The following is a 22,860-nucleotide window of genomic DNA, read 5'->3' as shown; positions in this document are numbered from 1 at the left end:
AATAATATTGGAAACTTGTTTTGGGTCTGTAATGTTTTACAACGGCCAGTGTCGGTTCATAATATGGAATTCTATCGCTTATAACCCATAGAAAAATAGAGCATGAGTGCCTAGTTTTTAACATCCAGAAGGCTACTTAGTAGTAAATACAAAAATGTAGAAGTCTAAAGATGTCGTGCAATTCCATGACTTATTATTTTGAGATCTCTTCTTTCTGTATTTCCATCTACTTTCGCTTACTTCTTAATAAACACCATAATATTCTTTGGAAGCTTGAATTACAAGTCAGTGGCCCTGTGGTGGGCTTGTTCCATATGATAGGGTTCATCCTCTGAATAATAATAATAATAATAATAATAATAATAATAATAATAATAATAATAATAATAATAATAATAATGATAATAATAATAATAAAGTGATGGACTCCTAAGGAGGCAGGATGCAACCCGGAACCCCACACTATAAATACCACCCTGTCGAATTGGAGGACTGTGATAGACAGAAAAAAAAAAAAATAATAATAATAATGAAATTACTTACAACACTTAAACATGCTTACCTAGGAAGCTTTAAATAAATGCTTGTCGTAGGTTAAAAAAAATGAACATCGTAGGACATGCGTCATGACTGTCTAGGTTAATTGGAGTCAATAAAAAATTATTTTTGATATTCAAATTACTGAAAATGAAGCAATGTTTGAATCTCGGTAGTACGCTTATCCAGGAAATCTTGAACAAATGCTTGCCTTAGGTTTTAAAAAAATTAAGAACCGCTTCGCCTGGATGATCTAAAAGATTTTATTGCGAGGGCTACATGGAAGTTCATGCAAAATTATTTTTTCCTTCGAAATAAGTGAAAATAAAAACCTATATAATAAAATAAAACCCGATTCCCTGGAAGGAACTGAAACCTTTTCAAAAGTTCGGTGTATTTTATTTCCGGGGCTACGTTGAAGTCAAGATTTTTATTTTGGAATGGCTGCCAAAAAAAAAAAAATTTTTACTCAGAAAGCCTTGGACAAATGCTTGTCGTAGCTTAAAAAAAAAAAACTTGTGCCCTACCAACTGAAAGAAAAAAAATACTATTTTAATTCCGGGGCTATATTGAAGTCAAGATTTTTATTTGGGAATGGCTACAAAAAAAAAAAAAAAAAAAGTTTACTTAGAAAGCCTTGGACAAATCCTTGTCGTAGCTTTAAAAAAAAGTTAAAAAAAAAAAACTCTTCTGCCTTACCAACTTAAAAAAAAAAAAAAAATTATTTCGGGCGGAAAAGGAAAGTTAGGAAAGGAAAAAAATTAGGAATTCTTGCAGCGCCGCTATTAAATTCGGGTCGGGTTCACAGGATAACGGCTGAACTACTGGCGGCGATCGGGGCGGACTCTTCCAAAGTTTTCCCCCTGAGCCTAAAATCAGTCCGGGGGAGAATGAATTCTCTCTCTCTCGTTTTTTGAGTTTTCTAAAAAAGAAAATTGTTGATATGGCTCTGTCTGTTTTGTCTGTCTTGTCTCCGTCCGCGCTTTTCTGTCCGCCCTCAGATCTTAAAAGCGACTGAGGCTAGAGGGCTGCAAATTGGTACGTTGATCATCCACCCTCCAATCGCCAAGCATAGCAAATTGCAGCCCTCTAGTCTCAGAAGTTTTGATTTTATTTAAGGTTAGAGTTAGCCATAATCTTGCTTGTCGCAACTATATAAGACAGGCCACCACCTGGCCGAGGTTGAAGTTTTATGGGGCGCTTCTCAGACAGTGTTATGTCGAGACCATTTTCCGTCGCCTTGATTAGACGCTGACTTTTACACTTGTTAACTTTTGTGGCGGAATGGTCCCCCTTTTTTTTTTTTTTTTTTTTTTTTTTTTTTTTTTTTTTTTTTTTGAAGATTCTCCACCGATTTGCGTTTTTGCCGAATCGTCACTTCACCGTAGCGCCGTTGGTGCGTCTCACGTGGCGTACTGTAGGCGTTGTTATTGAAGGGTCCCGAGATGCATCCGCTTTTAAGCCTTGTAGTACCATTGCCTTCATTCTCGCTTCCATTCTTCCATTTTGCTGCTTGGCACCTCCTAACTGTGGCTCCTTAGTAGGTTTTTCTCACCAGTTTCGCCTTTAGGTATTTGTTCTTCATTTCCTTCATCTGCTGGATTTTTTTCATCCTGCTGTCCAACTTCTCCAACTCCCTCTTGTCTCTGTCTTAAGTGCCGAATAGCCTAAAGCACCCCCCAGTGCTTGACTCTACAGCCCAAATTTCATAAACCAATGAGATCATAACGTTTTTGTTAATTAAGGGGTTTCCTGTCACATTATATATATATATATATATATATATATATATATTTTATATATATATATATATATATATATATAGTGTCTTATCACATTACGGTGATTCACATATACCCACTAAGCTACAAATGTCATTTAATATCTAATTCACTCTACCTCAGATTGAATATATTTTCATATATGTTAACCGGAATTCTTCGGCTCATGGTAGAGTGAGGTAGGGTGAATTAGATATTAAAGGATATTTGTAGCTTAATGCGTTTTATATAGATATATATATATATATATATATATATATATATATATATATATATATATGTATGTATATCTTATATGAAAATCCTTTAAACTATTTTTTTAGCTTTCTGCTCAACGTCACTACGGCGTCATCACCCTAGAAATTGCGACGCCAGTTAAGCAGCATCCTGTTATTATGCGTCTCAGCTTTCACTGATATTTACATATACGTCGCTGCCAGTCTTTCCAGCCCATTCGTTCCCATATTCACTTTGCGTTGATTGGAGCCCAACACGTTTCACGCCGTCCGTCTTTTGGCCACTGACGTTTCATTCACTTTCGTGACTCATGTGATGAGTCATTTCCTGACTCATTTCAACGCTGAATGAATGAGCTTTTTGGGCTCTTGTGCCCCAGGGCATGTCATTCTCGATACCGTTCATTCATTTATTCATTTACCCATGCGAGCCAATTTGACTTCGTAGTCAGGGTAACATCATGAGAAAAAATGGGTGGATTTAAAAATGATATAATATGCTCTCTCTCTCTCTCTCTCTCTCTCTCTCTCTCTCTCTCTCTCTCTCTCTCATCGCTGACTACAATCCATCCATCATTCCTAGCAACATCTGACTTTGAAACCAGGACGACCTAATAAAATACCAAAAGCGAATGCCAATGAAATAATTAAATAAAAAATGTGAAAAAAAAAAGAATTATAAAAAAATATAAAAAACGAAGAAATCGCCATCCGTCCCCACCCTTTCATGTCAGCAGAATTCAATGACGGGTTCGAGATGAATTAATAAAAAGAAATGGCAGGGGGTAGGGGTGGGGGGTTTGGGAAGGGAGGGGGCGACTTTGAAGGATTATAAAACTCGCCCCCCTCATCCCGGGTTAAAAGATGGGCGTATCAGACTCCCGAAAAAGTTGTTGTGAGAGTAGAAGGTTCAGGTAGTTACAAAAAAGCGAGAGTAAACGTAGGAGAGAGAGAGAGAGAGAGAGAGAGAGAGAGAGAGAGAGAGAGAGCTGGGCGTTTGACAACAATAAAACAGAGAGGATAATATATAGAAAGACGGATCTTACAGTAAGTCTTAATAGAGAGAGGAAGAGAGAGAGAGACAGAATAAGACGTATCTCGGATACAGAGTGGCATAAGAGAGAGAGAGAGAGAGAGAGAGAGAGAGAGAGAGAGAGAGAGAGAGAGAGAGAGAGAGAAATAGGAAACGAATAAGAAGCGACTTGTGAAGGATATGAGAATGGCGATCGTATGTCTGAGGAAACGGGAGATTGAGGAATATTAAAGATGGGTTATCTGGGAGAGAGAGAGAGAGAGAGAGAGAGAGAGAGAGAGAGAGAGAGAGAGAGAGAGAGAGAGAGAGAGAGAGAGAGAGAGAGAGAGAGACTGACTTACCAGCCAAGGGAAAAACGAAACAAGGAGGAAATAAAAAGTCAATTTTGCTGGCGAACGAAGAAAAGGAAGCGAGAAACGGCTCGATGACGGAATGAAGAAGAGAGATGAGGACGATTATATCAGGAGAATGAATGTCAGGAGAGGAGAAGGAGGAGGAGGAGGAGAATCATAAGAGAAAATAAATACCGATGTCAGAAGAGACGATATGTGTACCAGTATGATTAGAGGGCAAAAAAAAAATAAATAAATAAAAATAAAAACAAACATCAATTAAAAAAAATGCATGGAAGAGAAGGAAAAGGGAAAGAGTGAAAAATAGATAAGGATGGAGATGGGTGATAAATGCGTAGAAAAAAAAATTTACGTAGAAGGGATAGGAAGAAAGCTTGAATACGTAGAAGGAAAAAAAATAAAAAGTGTACAGTGTGATGAAAATGGAGCACATTGCTCTCCGTTGTGTGTCTTCCTGCGTTAATGGCACTAGTGACTTCCTCCTCCTCCTCCTCCTCCTCCTCCTCCTCCTCTTTTCTTCCATTAATATTTTTTTCCTCGTAATACCATCTCCTGTGTCGCCCTAGAATAGAGGCGCAGATTGCTTGTTTTTTCCCGCTACACCCTTCCCCCCCTCCCCTCCTTTTTCCCCCATCCTCCAGCCCCTTCCCTCCCCAGTCCATCCCCCATCCCTCCTTCAGCTCTCTCTCTCTTCTCTATCTCTCCTTAGGCTCCGACACCTTCTATACAAAGATGGAAAAGTTCCCATCTAACTTCCACGGTGTGCGGCTTCATATATACCTGCGGACAGACGTCTCTCTCTCTCTCTCTCTCTCTCTCTCCTCTCTCTCTCTCTCTCTCGACGCTGAACCGCACAGTGGCATAGTTCTCGCGTCACAGCTAAAGGCAACCCGCGTCCGAGCCTAGGACGAGGAAGGGGCGGTATAGGCGCATTACTGCTGCCATTCTTTTGTTGTTCTGTTTCCCTATGCAAGGATCTGGTACCTGGCCGTCAGTGACTATTTTTGCGTTTTACCGATGTGGACGTTTTTTGTGTGTGTGTGTGTGTTTATGAATATCCGTATTTAATATCCCTGTGGAATGATCAACATTTCTTCACCTCTGAGTTATTATTATTATTATTATTATTATTATTATTATTATTATTATTATTATTATTATTATTATTATGGTGTGCTGGAAACAGACCTTCTTTCAATCAGGTTTTATTGAAAAATTTTGCCATTATTTTCAACAAAATATTATTATTATTATTATTATTATTATTATTATTATTATTATTATTATTATTATATATAACAGTGATAGTATGATTGTTATCCCTGTGGTCGTCATAATAGTGTAAGACTTTGAGGTCTTGCATTTCGATCAGTGATACCATTATCATTATTATTTCTTTACCCTTATGATAGTATAGTAGAGCTTTGAGATCTTGCATTTCGATAGATTTAATTATTATTATTATTATTATTATTATTATTATTATTATTATTATTATATATATAACAGTGATAGTATGATTGTTATCCCTATGGTCGTAATAATAGTGTAAGACTTTGAGGACTTGCATTTCGATTATTATTATTATTATTATTCTTATTATTATTATTATTATTATAACAGTTATATTACTAATTATATGGTTAGGACATGTGATACAGTGATACCATTATCATTATTATTCTTTACCCTTACGATAGTATAGTAGAGCTTTGAGATCTTGCATTTCGATAGATTTATTATTATTATTATTATTTTTTTTTTATTATTATTATTATTATTATGTAACTGATAGCATTATCACAGTTATTTCTTATATCCTCATGACAGTATAGAGCCTTGAATTCATACTCGTATATTTGGACCAAGTGGATACGACGTGGTTACTTTTCCTTTAAGTAAGGAAAACATTTTATTTTTTCCCTCCACAAAATGCTGATCATAGGCAGGGTTCCTGCCTTCCAACACCGCCGCCGCCCCCCTAACCCCCCACCCCCCGGAGGAAGAGGGGGTGACGGGCCTTTTGGGATGGAGGTTACCTCGTTCTGAGGCATGATAGAGAAAATGTATTATACATGAAGTGGCACGGCAAGACACGCAAGTAAAAGGAGAGAGAAGAGAGAGAGAGAGAGAGAGAGAGAGAGAGAGCAGAGATGATTGGGTGTTTGGGGTCTCCTCGGTTACCCAGAATTTTCCGTCTACAAAATGTCGAGTTCCCGGAAATCTCGTGGATTGGAGAAATATTGTCAATTCGGTGGAATTGTGGTATCTGTCTCTATTAGAGTTTGTGGTAATATGTATATTCTCCCCCCCCCCCCAACTCCACCCTACCCCTTTTTTGAGAGGGGTGTGGGTGGGGTTTGATGAAGAATTTTGGGTTCAGGGAAATTCTCGTTCATATGTATTTCTCTCTCTCTCTCTCTCTCTCTCTCTGGGTGGGAACTTGACTTCAGGGAAGTTCTCGTCAATATATATATATATATATATATATATATATATATATATATATAGATATATATATATATATATATATATATATATATATATATATATATTCTCTCTCTCTCTCTCTCTCTCTCTTCTCTCTCTCTCTCTCTCTCTCTCTCTCTCTCTCTCTGTTTGCTGGCGAATTTGAGTTCAGGGAAATTCTCGGGTGGACGCGTTCAAGGAATTCCTGCAACTGTCAGTTCGCTTGCTACTGTGACCATTATTATTATTATTATTATTATCATTAACATTATATACTTTTGTCACGTTCATTTTGCAAACAGAGGAAATGTCATCCCCTACTCTTCGTATCTCCAAAACAATGCTGACATTCGTCGTGTTCGTTTTTTCTATTCGCAAGTTCGATTGAGACATTTGCTGTTGAATGCACTGGGGAATTTTTAGTCTTGATCGTCAGTTCGATGTTCCTCGGTGATCATAGTCACTTTTGGCTCATGTGGGAAAAGAATTAAATATTTGAGTTTTGTTCGTCGCTTCTCCTCCTACCTCGCTCTTGCCACTTACTTAAAACAGTGTCGCTTCCAATGAAATGGAAAGACCCAGAGAGAGAGAGAGAGAGAGAGAGAGAGAGAGAGAGAGAGAGAGAGAGAGAGAATTGTATACAACGTTCCCTTTTATACTCTCTGATGCAATTTCAAACTTGTGTACAGAATATTGTGGAGGCGGCTGCTGGTTGTGATGGGTATAAAGGGCCGAGGGGAAAGGTGGTGGGGACTATGAGGGGAAGCGGGGGGAGGGGAGGGGGATGTGTAAGGGGGGTGGGTGGGTGGGGCTGTGAGAGAAGCATCTTAGTCTCTCGGTAAGTGGAAATGTTTGGAGTCTCCAGCATGTGTGTTCGCCGGGGACTTTCCTCCCCCAAAAGATATAGATTGCGGACGAGTTCTCTGATGCCTGATGTGACTCCGACTTCAATATCAAGCTTTATTTGCCCTCCTCTGTGTCATTGGCTGGTGGTGGTGGTGGTGGTGGTGGTGGTGATGGTGGTGTTACTGGTAGTTCATTCTTCCGTGACACCGCTGTTGGCAGAACAACATTGAAGTCAGCAGATCAACAAAACAACCTTGGTCGGGTTTTATATTTGCTGTCACCTGCAGATGTACTACACGCGAGAAGGCCTTTGCCTTTTGCTTTCGGTGGAGCAAAGCTTACAGAGTGCTTTGCGAGACTCACCGTCGACGACATCCATATTGCTTTCCATTGCAGCTGGGTTTCGATCATTTAGCTGTCCAACTTATCTAACGTGTTTTTGACTTGTCTCATTTGTAGATCACATTCTTCCTGTTTGTGTTGAATGGTTGAGAAATGCCACCGTCTCCAACCGAGATTCATTCATTCGCTGAAACTTCTTTGCTCAGTGCAGCTTTCTCTTAACCATCATATGACTCGCAGCAAATACCAGAGGAAATTCAGGTAGGGTGGGAGCTCGAATTGACCATAGGAGGAGGAACGTTTGCTGAAATAAATAAAAATTTTTTTAGAAGAGTTTTATATTGGCGGATAGTGTTTCAGATAATCATTGCGCTTGGAGTCCTTTGGTTTAAGAACGTATTTCTTTGTTTAAAGAACGTATTTCTTTGTTTGAAGAACGTATTTCTTTTTTAAGAACGTATTTCTTTGTTTCAAGAACGTTTTCGTATAGTTAACGTTGTTTTTCCAGTTTTATTTTTCTTTTCATGGCAGGTTTCTTTTCAACCTTATCTCCTTGGGGATGGGGGGGGGGGGGGGGGTGGGGGGGGGGGGGGGGGGGGGGGGGTCTGGGGGGGGGGGGGGGGGGGGGGGGGGGGGGGTGGGGGGGGGGGGGTGGGGGGGGGGGGGGGGGGGGGGGGGGGGGGGGGGGGGGGGGGGGGGGGGGGGGGGGGGGGGGGGGGGGGGTGGGGTGTTAGTGCCATCAGTGCACTTCGCGCGGTGGACTGTAGGGATTACTTTAGATTCTTTGCAAACTTCCTTCGTTGCCTTTCACTCCTTTTACCGTACCTCCAGTCATATTCTTTCCTGTGTCTTTCCTCCACTCTCTCCTAACAGGAGATTCTACTCTCAATTTCCCTTCCAGCTCTGAATGACCTCTTAGGTTCCAACGGTTGACCTTACGCCTGAATTCTATCTATCTTCTTCCTCTTCTTCTTTTCAGCCTTAAATAATATTTGAACAGCAACCAGTGGCGTTTTTCCTTCAACATAAATCTCGCAAACAGTCGACGATCCTTTCATGCCGGACTCCTCCTCCGGTGCATGAACATTCTGTGACCTAGATGAACACCAGCCCCTGTTCTCGATACTTGCGTGCTACTCGCTTCCCCCGCGACGGACGGTCGAAGTATCGACGCTTAATAAAGCGGTGAGGGGGAAGGAAAAACAAGGACAGCTCCTTTTGGAAACGTTAGCGCCCTTTGGAAGGCCTGGAGGGATAAATGGGGTCACAGTTGGCCGCAGGAGAGAAGACGCCACTACCATTTCAGGGGCGTCGTAATGGTCTGTGCAGGATGGGTCGACGTGCTGCTGACGAAGCTTCAGTGTTAAGTGTATATGAAACGACCACCGTATAGGGGGTTAGTGCCATTAGTGAATCTCACGCGGTGCACTGTTGGCATTACTTAAGGTTCTTTGCAGCGTTCCTTCCTTGGGCACTTAGCTGTCAACCCGTTCCATTCATTTTACTGTACCTCCCTTCATATTTTTTTCCTTCCCTCTTGCTATTCACTCACTCCTAACAATTGTTTCATAGGTTGACTTCCAGTTGCTCCTTTAAAAAAACCTTTTTACTCTCGGTTGCATTTTCAGCCCTGGGTGACTTCATAGGTCCCAGCGCTTGGCCATTTGGCCTAAATTTCATATCCCATTACTTTTGTATATTCAAGAGAAACATTTTGATTGCAGAGATCTTAGTTGTCGGCTGATAAAATATTCTCTCTGAAATCAGAAGGTGGTGTTCTGTGGTCAGAAAAAAAGAAGAAGGAAAAAAACCACCAGAAATGAAAAGAATGCGAAAAGGAAGGATGGAAAGATGGCGAGTGGTTTTTCTGTAAGAAGGGATTGGAGAGGTTTCCTAAGCAAATGTTGGAAGGGAAAGCATTTCTTCATTCATAGACATTTTCTTAATATGGAAAAAAAAGGGGGGTGGGGGGTTAGATCAGTTTCAAGTTAAAGAAATCTCACTACAAGTCTGCTAATATTGACGTTTCGGGAAGTAGATTAAAAGTTATATCGAGATTAACATCAAAGGAGGTTCCGGTTGCCAAGCGGTTTGGAATAAGGAGTAGAGGAATTTGGAAGAAGTTCTTCCCTGGAAGTATCAGTCTAAGAGAGAGAGAGAGAGAGAGAGAGAGAGAGAGAGAGAGAGAGAGAGAGAGATTAATTTCCCATCATGCTATTTTTGAATTCAATCAAATTCGCCCTTTTTTTTGGCTATACTTAAGCTTCTTCTTTGGTACCTTGAGACGAAACTGAAAAAATCATGTTCACGGTGATATATGTAAAGTTTGTTTTATGTTGTAGAACAAACACATTCATTGAAATGTGCGTCTACAGGAACCTTTGATGTTGTAATGTATTAGACATGAGGATGTACTTAAACCACCTACGTACATCCTCTGTATGAATCTACATTTGTGTAATACATTTTAAATATCATACATACACACACACATATAAAAGTTGCTTTCCCTAGAAAGACGCACGGCTCACCATACCTAAGCTTCCTTTTCAAGCCAGTATTTTCAGTATTTTCACATGGAGAGATTGATATCCCCCTATGGGAGGAGGGGCCGAGGTCATCGTTAAAAGCTCTGAAATGGAGATGAATGACTGTGAGGATAACTTTGACATCGAAAGTTTGTATACAGATGTTCTTACGAGAACTTGAGGGGCTGAAGTAAATGCCTGTTCGAAACTTGCTCCATCTCGCTCTTTAGAGACGAGGATTGCCGAGCGAGCCGTTTCAGTGCTCCTGAATGTTGACAGTACTGTGAATTGAATTTGCATAGGTTTTAATTTAAATGCGGAGCTTATAAATGCTTACAATATTCTGTCGCTGGCTGGAATGCTCTTGAATGCTTACAATATATTGTAGTTGCAATCCCTTTAAATGCTGATTATTTAATTTCGTTGTAGTGCCTTTAAATGCTTGTAACATGTATGCCTCTAAACGTGAATAACGCAATTCTAGTTTTAATGTAGCCAAAGCATGATCTTTCGTCCCCTGAGGGGTCTGTAGGGGTGGCAAGGTGTTGTTGAAAGGGAGTAGGTGACCTGATGTTGACCTCCGGATTCTGGTCAACCAACAGAGACCCACTGCTACTCGTCAACGTCTCAGTCCTTCTTATGTTTTCAAAAGCCTTTTGTTCCTCTTCTCCTTCTCCTGAACCTTAAGCTTGGTACAACAGGGCCCTGGAAGAGATGTGATTCTGTTTTCATTCATCTCCTTTCAAATCGTTATCATCAACCTCAGATGGAAACCTCAAATTGGAGCCTAAGATGGAAACATCAGATAGAAACCTCTTACTGGAACCTTTAGATAGAATCCTCAAATTGGAACCGAAGTTGGAAACCTCAGATAGAAACCTCAGGTAGAAACTTTAGATGCAAAGATGGAAACCCCAGATAGAAGCCTCAGATGGAAACCTCAAATTGGAACCTTAAATAGAAACCTCAAATTGGAACCTAAGATGGAAACCTCAGATAGAAACCTAAGATGGAAACCTCAGGTAGAAACCTTACAAAGAAACCGGGTAGAAACTTCAGATGGAAAAATGTAAACCTCAGATAGAAACCTCGAATAGAAACCTCTGATGGAAGAGATTAAAACCTCAGATGGAAACTAAAGATAGAAACGTCAGATGGAAACCTCAAATAGAAACCTCGGTTAGGAACCTCAGATAGAAACCCCAAATGGAAAGATGGAGACCTCAGATAGAAACCTCAAATAGAAACCTCAAAATCCCCACGAGTTGGAGGAAGGATTCCATCCACTAGTCTTGACAGTTGTCGTCTCTGTAGCGAACTCACACTTTTCATGCTACGATGTTCATCAAAACAGCAAATGAGGAGAGAGAGAGAGAGAGAGAGAGAGAGAGAGAGAGAGAGAGAGAATGTAGTCCCTAATTCCTTCTCCCAGTAACTTGTAGTGTTTTAAGAATAGTGGTGGTAGTGGTGAGATAGGATAGCTGGTAGAGGTTGTTGCTGGTGGTGGTAGTGAGTGTGGAGGCGAGCGATCAATAGGTCCTACACTCTCTCTTCCCCACCTCTCTCTCTCTCTCTCTCTCTTCTCTCTCTCTCTCCTCTCTCTCTCTCTCTCTCTCTCTCTTCACGCAGGTTCAGTACCCCTCCTTCCTGTTAACTCCGCCCCTTCCCCTCACTTTCATGCTGGTACGAGAGGGGAGAAAGCGGGAGGGGAAAGAGAGAAAGAGAGAGAGAGAGGAAAAGGGGAAGGGGGTGAGGACTAAATTTCCCCTCCCGCCTCTTCCTCCTCCTCCCTCCTCCTCCTCCCACGTCGATGGTCCAAGGTTTGGGACAGGTTCAACCTCAGTGGTTTAGTTTTTGGGAACGATTCGGCTGTTGTTGTGTTAATGCTTCGTTTCTTTCGAGAATTCCCTCTTTTAAGTTATTGATCGCCTTCCCTTTTCTTTTTGAGGGAGAGGGGGAGAAAAACCTTCTCCTTTTAAAGGTGCCCTCTTTTTTTTTCGCCCCCCTTTCATCAGCCCCGAAGAATTGGAATTATCCTTCGTTCTGAAAGTGCCTAGTGTGGATTTTTTTTCCCCCGTCGGGATCTGGTTGGATAAAAATGGAAAATAGTTGTGGTTTTCAAGCCCTGAACACCTGAGTGTTGTTTTCTAGGTGCTGCGAAGATGCTTCTGCCTTAGTTCTACCTGGCCGTTGTGAGTGATGATTATTGACACCTGGTGTCAGTGTCTCAGTAGGTTAAGTATTCATTAATTTGTAATTGAGGAAAGCCATCCGTTGGCTTCGGTATTTCTAAGTACCGTAATTAATTTGTAATTGAGGAAAGCCATCCGTTGGCTTCGGTATTTCTAAGTACCGTAATTACTTTGTAATTGAGGAAAGCCATCCGTTGGCTTCGATGCATAGTGTGTAATTGTCTTTATATGATATTACAATATTTATTGGTTAAAGGAATTCCTGTACTGAGTTCGTTACGTGGTGTTAAACTCCTTGATATTATTGTCTGAATGTTCTGAGTTGTAGTATTTCATCTACTGAGCAATTAATGAGAAGCCTCGTATTGGCTTCATTAACTGGTGTATATATACGTCTTAGCATGTTACACGAGTGTAGTGTAAACGATGACGAAATGACACACGGTTCTGCTGCTTATTTTGTGTGGAGTGTCGATTAATATCATTTCGACTTCCACGTCGTTCTACGCAGTTTAATAGAGTTGGCCTCGACTGTCTTTCAGAATTCCGTGACCCACTTATTTCAGCTTACGCCATGATGCCGTGTGAGAGTCACTGTGTTTTCCGAATATCGGTGCTAAAAGTGTCCGTTCGTATCTTTTTGTGGTAACTCATTGTGATTTATGTTGTCGGTTCCGTGGCGATGCATAACCTTGACACAATAATGGTGTTGCCCCCTCCCCTCCCTTTTTTTGTGTCAGAATGTTCCCTCTCACATTGTGTATGTGCGCTTGTATTCTATCTAAACTTGTGTATATATATATAATATAATATATATATATATATATATATATATATTATATATATATATATATATATTTCTATGTATATATTTAAATAGATAGGGCTCTATTTAAATATATATTAAATGCATGTACATGTGTGTGTGTTGCATAGGCTTCAGGTCGTGTTTACATTATGTTCAGGGATGACATCATATATATATATAGTATATATATATATATATATATATATATATATATATATATAGATATATATATATATATTACACGTTTGTATACAGCCCCAGGAAAATATTTCATTTTGTGTATATGCATACGTAAACTTGGGCGTTTGTGTAGGGCTTCATGAGAACGGTTTTGTGTACGTGTGTGTCTGTGAGTGTATGTTATGTGTATGCTGGGTGTCAGGACGTGTGTGAAAATGTATTTTAACTAGGGTTGCCAGCATTAAGGTTTCATGTTGTATGTGCTAAGTATGCTCTTTTTGTGTGAGTGCTTGTGCAGCATATTGATGGTATACTGTAAGCGTGTGTGTTCTCTCTATCCTTCTCTCTTTCTTCTTCTTCTTCTTCTTCCGATTTCAGTTTATCAGCTGATTCTTTCTCATATTTTAACTGCCTCGATGGGAAGGTTATTATATTTATCCTCTTCAGATAAGTTCCTGTTGTGTCGTATTGTTTTAATTTCCTCAAAAGACTCACTAAGCAGTTTACAGAACAGTTCCAACTCGGTATCAAGAAACAGTCAACACACAATCACGCGAGGAACAGAAATGAAGTTCTAACTCACATCGGGGTCGAACCCAGGTCTTTCAGGAATCACTTGTGTGGTTCAGTCGGCAACGCCCTTGCCATTCAGTTGGAAAACCTGGGTTCGATCCTGATGTAAACTAGAAATTTATATATGTGTTTGTGTTTGGGGTGATTTATGTTTCTCAGTGTAAGTGGACATTATCCGAACACTTCAGTATGACTAGGAATATTTGGAAACAATGAATTTTTTTATTTTTCATTTTTAGGCCCCTGTTTTCAATTAGGGTATTTTTTGGTTGACTTGGGTACCCGCACTGGCAGTTGTGACTAGGAGACTTTCCCAGGTGGCGCATTTAACTGCCTTATCCTGTGAAGTGATGCTGTAAGTACACCTGTAGGAATGACTTCATCGACAATTATTATTATTATTACTACCAAACATATGTATACAGAAATTATGTATGAAAACTCGTAAAGTAACCAAGTCTACGGGCATAACCAGCCTAGTTTCATAGGCAGAACCAGCTACGTTTCAGGGAATCCCTTCTCACCTCCACTCCCTTCGGAGTGGGGAGAGTTAGGATGAAACCCAATTATAAACCATCTTAGGGTTCCCCACTATAGCCCTGCCAAGTTTCATGCCCATTGGACCAGCCGTTTGGCCGTGATTGAATGACAGACGGACTGACAGACATTACGCCCATTATAGTAAGATTATTATTATCAGATATTAGATATGGTAGCTGGAACGACACTTGCTTTGCGAGTTACCCAGTCTTTAGGACTTGGATGCGTTTCTCTGTGAGGGCTGGGATGAGGAAGGTAATTGCCGTCTTTCCAGATTATTCCATAAACTTGCCAGAAAACCTTGTATAGCAGAATGTCAACCCAAATTCATCTGTTTTATTCGCATTGGTATCCTGATAGAATCGAGTTTAATTGATGCCTGTGATTTGTGTGCTTGAGTCATTCATACGTGTGCATGACTGATGTATAATTTATTGAAAAAAAATATACATAAGTATAGTATATAAGTCCATAAGGTATAATTCTCGTTGATGACTCGTCAGTCAATAAATCCATTATCTTTTGGGGAGGGAGATTATATGGCAGTCTCGTCGAATGATGAACATCGCTCTCTTCCGAGAGGAGGAGGGGGCTGGTGTTGGAGAGAGGAGGATAATTTTTTCAGGATTAGGAGAGCTCGGCGGGATTAATGACAAAACGTCATTCAAGATGAGGTTGATGGAGCATTGCTCAAGCGGTAGGCCACTGTGATAGTATGAGGGGCTGCTGGGTTTCATTCACTGAGCTGGATTGCTGGGGAGGAGCCTGTAATGTCACATATACCCGTCATACCCATCATACCCGTACTCATTCGATGGGGGGGAAATCTTAGCTTATTTTAATGATTCCTCCAGGTGGGCTTCAGTTCCTTTTGGCAGTCTCTCAAGAGTCATTTCAGCTCTCCCAACAGTATCTGATGGTAGGATTGTATATGTAGTGCCACTCACTCTTGGGCGTGGGAAAAATGAACGTCAGGGGTGTTTAGGAGAGGATGGAATGGGGCTGGAAGTTGAGAGAGATTGGGTGCATGTTTAGATGCTTAGATTGCTCCTGTGGGTACGTGCTTAGCTGCTTAGATCGCTCTTGTATGGGGAGAGGTGACGGATGTAGAGGTTCCATGATGTCCCGCGAAGGAGGTCCAGTTAAGCCATAGCCTCTGCTATCGAAATATGAAAGAATCTTTCATCCTGTTTACTGCCAAACTGTGGATAAAGGCTTCTTTTCATGGAGGAGGTATTTACGCATCTTCCTGCCAAATTGTGGACCAGTTGCCATCTACTATCGAGGTGGCTTTCATTCCTTTGACTATCAAACTGTTGAATGGTCTTTCATTTCTTTTGCTCTCAAAATGTGTAAAGCGCCTCAGTGGCGTGATCGGTAATGGTCTTGGCCTGTTAGAGATGTGTATTTCTGGTGACAGAAGTTCACTGTCGACGTGTTTCGGAAGTCACGTAAAGCCGTTGGTCCCGTTGCTGAATAACCACTGGTTCCACGCAACGTAAAAACACCATACAAACAAACAAAATGTGTATGAGTTTTCTAACATTTACAGTCAGAAAGCAGAGGTCTTACATGACCGTAACTATGACATTGTGAAAGTACTTCATTCCTGAAACTGTAAATCTAATATTTTTTTTTTTTACTGTTATGAAGCTGTGGAACAGATTGTTCATTCTGTTTTTCTAATAACTGATCTCTCTCTTTGGAAGCTTGAATTTCAAGTCAGTGGGACTGGTGGTGCGCTTGTTCCATATGAAGAGGGAACATCTTCTGAATAATAATAATAATAATAATAATAATAATAATAATAATAATAATAATAATAATAATAATAATAATAATTCAGTAACAAGCTTTGGAATTCTTTCTTTCCCTTCTCTGTCAAACTATTCCAAAGTGGAATAGTGTCGCTGTCAATGATCTGAATTATAAAGGAAGCAGTAATGCTACGTGGAAAGGCCAGTAGTCACTTTGGCCTTCGTTTTTTAATGACATTTCTCAAACGTTGTTTATTTGATTTATGCACTGGTTTATCGATTTATCGGTTTATGTGACAAATACCTATACTTTACTCTTATTGTAGACCGTAGGAGACACATTTGGGATTGTTATTGATGATTTGCTCAAATAAAATGCTGTATTGGATAATTATTCTCGTTTACCTCAAGAGAAAAGTTTGTTTTGTGTTGGCAATTTAGTGAAATCGATAAAGTCAAACCAGGAAATAGCAGACCCCTCCTGATTGTAGTACACAGTAATCACGGGCCTCTTGTGATCGTAGCACACAATAAACTTAGCCACCTCGGCTATTGTTAATTCATTTGAGAAGTAAGCTGGGGGGATGGGGTGGAGGAGGAGACCTTGTCAGTAAGGAGTGAGCAATTCAGAATTATTCATCCACCCCTTGTAGGGTAGCTGGTGTGGGCAGGTGTTCTCGAGGGTACTACCACCCCCACCCCCACGATTACGTACATATGTATATGTAATAATTCAAGCACAAAAGCACATATGCAAGTATGTCTGTGTATTTATTCATGCATCATTTTTTCTAACACGGAGCAGTTCCCCAGAACATGGATGGTTCTAGAGAGAGAGAGAGAGAGAGAGAGAGAGAGAGAGAGAGAGAGAGAGAGAGAGAATTTTCAGCCTTGGATGAACCCCGGGTGCAGACAAAATTCTTCCGTGTTAGGCGATTCTTATACACATACACAACAGGCTCATCAGCAGCAAATCGAACCCCGCCAAAAATCGATATATATATATATATATATATATATATATATATAAAATATATATATATATATATATATATATATATATATATAGTGTGTCTGTGTGTATCACATAAGTTATTCTTCCTGAAAAAATAAAACTCACACATACGAAGCAATGCCACATTTGACAAAAAAAAATATTCGCTTCAGAAGCCATTTTATTACCCCTCCTATTGGCCCTGTGGGCTAGCTGGAGGGAGGGGGCGGGGGGAGTGGGGTGGGGGGAGGTATAATGCCTAAATCCTCGGGCGGGCTGTTATTTCGTGGTGCGTGGCCATCCGCGATAAAAACTGGGACGTGAGGGATACCCGAACAGGCCGCCGAACATCAGGTCCTGAAGATATTGATGTCGATAAAAGTGATGATGGAATGGACTTAGGAGGACCCTGGGAGGGCACCTTAGGGGGGGAGGGGGCTGGGGGTTTCTCGTCTCCCCCTCTCCCCCTCCCTCCCCTCCCCTCCCTTTCCACTACGGGGTGCCGCAAGAGACAAATGGGAAATGCAACCTTGGAAATTTACACTCCTCCCCCGGAATTATTGGTGTCCTAACAAAAGGGAAGCAGGACCCACTGCCCTCTAGGTGTCTGTTTTTGGCTTTTCTCTTTCTTTCTTTCTTTTTTTTTTTTTTTTTTTTTTTTTTTTTTTTTTTTTTTTTTGAGAGAGAGAGAGAGAGAGAGAGAGAGAGAGAGAGAGAGAGAGAGATGGGGTGTGTGGTGGGGGGAGCTTGTAATCCGTTTTGTTCCATTAGCAGTTTAGTTTAATTATTTCATGATAGGCGTGTATAATCCTGTCAGTACTGAACGCAGTTACATTATATATATATATATATATATATATATCTATATGATAGATATATATATATATATAAAGGTATAATCCACGAAGGAAAGTGAAACACTGGATCTTGGAGCTACTTTATTTATGCATTTATTACATTACAAACTTTCTTAATTCAGTTATACACACACACATATATATAGTACATAAATACATGTATATGCGTGTATGTATTATTTATAAGTATATTCTATATTTGTGTCGACCTCGGTAAATTTGCTGCGAATGTATAGAGAGGAGGAGGCAAGGACTGGCGTAGTAGTAGCAGAAGATTGACAAGTCTTCGACCTGGGCCACGGGGCTCCTCTGGGAAATCTCGGAGAAAGATTGAAAGTCCGTTTCCTGGCGTTCCAGAGGACGGGACGAGGTGAGTTCGCGACGGGAACGAACCATTCTTGAAATGACTTAAATGCAAATTTGATTATTCTTGGTTTTTTAGAATGAATTCAGATGCTAATACGAAAATTCAAAAAAAAAAGAAAAAAAAGAAAAGGAAAAATAAAAAAACCATTCGAAATGGTTTCAGTTGTATTGAATATTTCCAGTACGTTGCAAGAGCGCTTTGTTAACGCAGATTCGCAGGAATTTCTTGCCCAGAATTATTGTTTGTTCCTTTCTGTATTTCCACTGACCTCCTCTTAGGGGTCACCTTCTAAATAATATTAATAATGATAATAATAATGAAAATTAAAAGCCACGGTAGTGTTAATTATATTTTTTTTTACAATGCTAAAAATTACTAGGAGATACTTTCGGATACCGCTCCGTATTCCTCTTCAGTCCTAGTCATTTTTGGCATTGTACAAAAATATATTTTTAACACTACTGGGGCTTTTAATTATCAATATAACAACCTCGTTACGGAGATTCCTTAGTTCAATAATAATAATAATAATAATAATAATAATAATAATAATAATAATAATAATAATAATAATAATAATAATAATTGTTAAAAAAAAACATTTGATTCAAGGTATGATATCATAAGGACCCTATTTCTGTAACTCTCTTGTGAGAATCTGACACCCAAAATAAAGAGCCTCGGTGGCCGCGAGTTCGATTCTTGGGCATTCCATTGAGGTGTAAGAGATGTGTATTTCTGGTGACAGAAGTTCACTCTCGACGTGGTTCGGAAGCCACGTAAAGCCGTTGGTCCAGTTGCTGAATAACTACTGGTTCCATACTACGGAAAAGCACCATACAAACAAACTGAAACTCAAAATGAATTCTACAGAGATCAAATAGAAGTGTACAGTAGTTTCGTCTTGCCTTCCGCAAGATGAATTTAGGATTCAGGCTGCGAGAGCCTCTTGCCCCCTTACACTCTTGAGAGACGAGAGCGCTTATTACCCTCTCGGGAGATATAGTCAGTAACCAGCGCAGGAAAACACTTCGGCTACAGATACAAGGAACCGCTTTTATAACTGCTATCAGCACTGCTCAGTCCCTCTGGGCTATAACCCGAGGCTCGCTGCCGAATGGCACTGTGGGAAATGACGACCGAATTGTGCATTCAGAAAAGTTTCATCTCGTGCTTTTATTCGGATGTTCTCCTTCTGACTTCTTCTTACACCATTTTCCTAGCCTTGTCCAGGTTTCAAAAAATGCGACCCTCTGATTCTCAGTGTAAGTATTGTCGAATGATATGACCATTCGTGACTGTGGAACGATTGGCGGCATTCAGTATATGGAGCAACGTATCCTTGATTAACAGGTTAAAGGAAATATGACCCATCGAATTTGTTAGCGTTTGAGCTCCCATCAGTGCTTGGTCACGATATCGTCTTTAATATCGCAGACTCCCCACGATACAGTTGGACAGGTGTTATCCTATATAGCACTATCGCAGCTCGCATGTCCAAACAGCTGGGAAGAAATAAGCGGTTTGGTAATACACATAAACAGCTGCAGAACGTGTCATTAATGACACAGGCTGCGTTTTAGGAGCAAACTGGAAAATGGTTCGGGGACTGTAGTTACTCGCCCTGGTCCGAGACTAGTATGGTGTGTTTGTCAGTGTGTGTGTGTGGTATACCATTTGTGATGATTGCGTTCGCTGTGACGTTTGTATTTCAGACATCATTAACGAAATCATTTTCTGATATGTCCCAAAGATAGTTTGTCATAGGTCCACCGGGAACAAGGAAATCCCACAAAGAACAGCTGTCCGTTGCCTTGACGTTACCATGACGATTTTTTAAGAGTACATCACAGTATTATTCTAAAGCATTTGGAGGAATATAGTAGATGGCCCCTAGGACAGTGATCCTCGGCTTCCTTGAGCATTCTCACACAGTGTATTTCATTCACTGCATCTGCATCAAAACGGTGAAAATTCAATTGTCCGTCCTCCCATATGGAATGGGTCAACTCAGATGACCTTTGAAGAGAATGCTGATCAGGGGAGAATGAGCTAAAACAATTAGGGAAAGTTTAGAAATAAAACACCACCACCCTTGGACTACAAAAAAGGGCTGAGAACCCCTGAAGCGATTCCGTGTTCCAAGTATACTTGATCAGGGCTTTCAGGATCGCCAGTTCAACAGTGAGATGACGGGTAGAACGAAAGGATAAAATAAGGTGAAGCACCCCCCCTCCCCCCAAAACAGAAAAAAAAGTCAAAAGATCAGTGAGGGGATGAGGTCGTTTATGAAGACGGGGAGCGCTTTTAACAAGTCCCCACCCCCCAACCCCCACCCCCGACAAACCAGAACTTTACTTTTTTTAAATTTTTTTTTTTATTATTTTTCCCCTTTCCGTCCCTCTAATGAACAGGAGGAGAGAGTTAATCATTTACGAGAAGAAAAGACAGCTTTTTTCTTTCTTCTTCTTCTTCTCCATAGGCGTTCATTTTTCCCTCCCTCAATTTTAATAAGGAGGTGAAGAGCCTTTGGAGACTTTAAGGAGACAAAGCGTACGCTTAACGACGAGTACCATTAACTGCAAGTAACCCAGGCAGACGCACACAGGCTTGAAGGGGGGGAAGGTGTTTCTGGCCTGAGGGGTTGGGAGTTTTTTTTATATCGTATACATATTTTTCTGTTTTTAGTCCTGAAGATGGGGTTTGTATTCCCGAAACATTGGTAGGAGAAATGAATTTATAACTCGAAATGCTGAAGTTTCTGTTGATTTATTGTTCCTATTATATATAATTGTATATATATACACGAACTTTCTTTGTAATGTTATTTCCATATTTCTTCAGTCTGCCAAGTAAAGGACAAGAAGTCGAAAGGAAGTCTTGCAGAACTCCTTCGTCTGTCTGTCCTTCGTGGATTTTGTCTTTATTTATATATTAATCCATAATTTCGTGATTCAGTTATACGCACAAACACATATATAAATTCAAGGCTAAACTTTGTGAATATTTTGAACGAGAGAACTCTCTCTCTCTCTCTCACACAGAGAATCGTCGCTTCAAATACTGCATATAGTAGTGCGCTGGCAGTGATGGTGGTGTGTGTGTGTGTGTGTGTGTGTGTGTGGGGGGGGGGGTGGATGTTGCGGGTGGGGGGCGTTGGGCGCTTATCATTAGTATAAAGGAGACCGTCCGTTGATTGGATAAATTGTTCGCCGGGAAAATTCTCCGCCGACGAAAGAACAGAGCGAAATATCCAAGTGACTGATGAGGCTTATGTCGTCTCTCGGTGAGAGAGAGAGAGAGAGAGAGAGAGAGAGAGAGAGAGAGAGAGAAGGGAACGCGTCGGAAATTCATCCATGTTCTTCTCATTCGCTTTTTCTGTAGACGACGTAATCGTTACGTAAAACGGTTCGCCTGGATTGAGTACATTGCGGTTCCTCCTCCTCCTCCTCCTCCTCCTCTTCCTCCTCTTCTTCTTCTTCTCCTCTTATTACCTTACTGATGACATACAGGTAGAATTGTGCATTGCAGTATATTATATTGATTTGTGGACTTTCTTCTGTCTCTCTCTCTCTCTCTCTCTCTCTCTCTCTCTCTCTCTCTCTCTCTCTCTATATATATATATATGATATATATATATATACTTTTTTAAATCCCCTTTCCTTGAAGAGATCTGATATCTAGAAAAGTGTATCATTCGTCTCTCCACGTCAAAGCTTATCCTAACCAGCGACATAGTCTTCTCTTGTTCAGTATCCCAGAGGTGTATTTGGGTAAGGGAGTCACCCTTATCCCCCTCCCGCCCTTACCCTTACTCCCACGACATTCAGATACCGATATTATGATTGGAATTAGAAGTAAACAGATCTAAAGGCCCACCTCCCCTTTCATCAGGCTTTTAGACCCCATCCGCCATGTCAACATTCCTCCTCCGCTCGAGGTCTATCTCTCCAGTCCAAAAATACTGCCAGTTTGGGACTTTCCATTCCGAATGAACCGTGTGTGTGTGGTGTGTTGTGAGGATAGGAGCGAGAGAGAGAGGAGAGAGAGAGAGAGAGAGAGAGAGAGAGAGAGGTATTCTTTTCGTTCACAAACGTTATGATTTATATATGTATATACTATATATATATATATTATATATATATCTAATATATATATATATATATATGTATGTATGTATGTATGTAGTATTATGTATGTATGTATATATAAATTCAAGAAATTCACCCAATATCATTTCTATAGTATTTCAAACATTAAGATTTCACTTATTATATAAATATTTCTCATTTCCTTACGCCCATATTTCGTCCCTGGTTTGACGAAGTGGCGTAGGCCATTTTTTCTCCCATTCTGATAGAATAGGCCTCGAGAGCCTCTCATTAACCCATCTTGAGGAAATTTGGTTGGAAAATCTGGCAACGCAGGCAGCTGGAATTTTGATATGTTATAGAACTGAGACACTTT

At 40.4% G+C, this 22,860-nt stretch overlaps 1 protein-coding gene across 13 annotated transcripts in view; it reads left to right on the top strand.

The window, feature by feature from the left end:
* Positions 1 to 22,860, top strand: part of LOC135195732 (protein turtle-like) — a 346,860-nt gene that overhangs the window by 122,728 nt on the left and 201,272 nt on the right. Inside the window, exon 1 of one of the 13 annotated variants that reach the window (XM_064222163.1) lies at positions 11,992 to 12,317. The exons of the other annotated variants lie outside the window; for them this stretch is intronic. The gene's annotated coding sequence lies outside the window, so the exon portion shown is untranslated. Of the gene's footprint in view, positions 1 to 11,991; positions 12,318 to 22,860 lie in introns of those variants that run through there. 13 annotated transcript variants of the gene reach the window in all.

This window comes from Macrobrachium nipponense, chromosome 16 (genome assembly GCF_015104395.2).
Source record: "Macrobrachium nipponense isolate FS-2020 chromosome 16, ASM1510439v2, whole genome shotgun sequence".
Taxonomy (NCBI): Eukaryota; Metazoa; Arthropoda; class Malacostraca; order Decapoda; family Palaemonidae; genus Macrobrachium; species Macrobrachium nipponense.
This window is presented reverse-complemented; position numbering and strand designations above follow the sequence as displayed.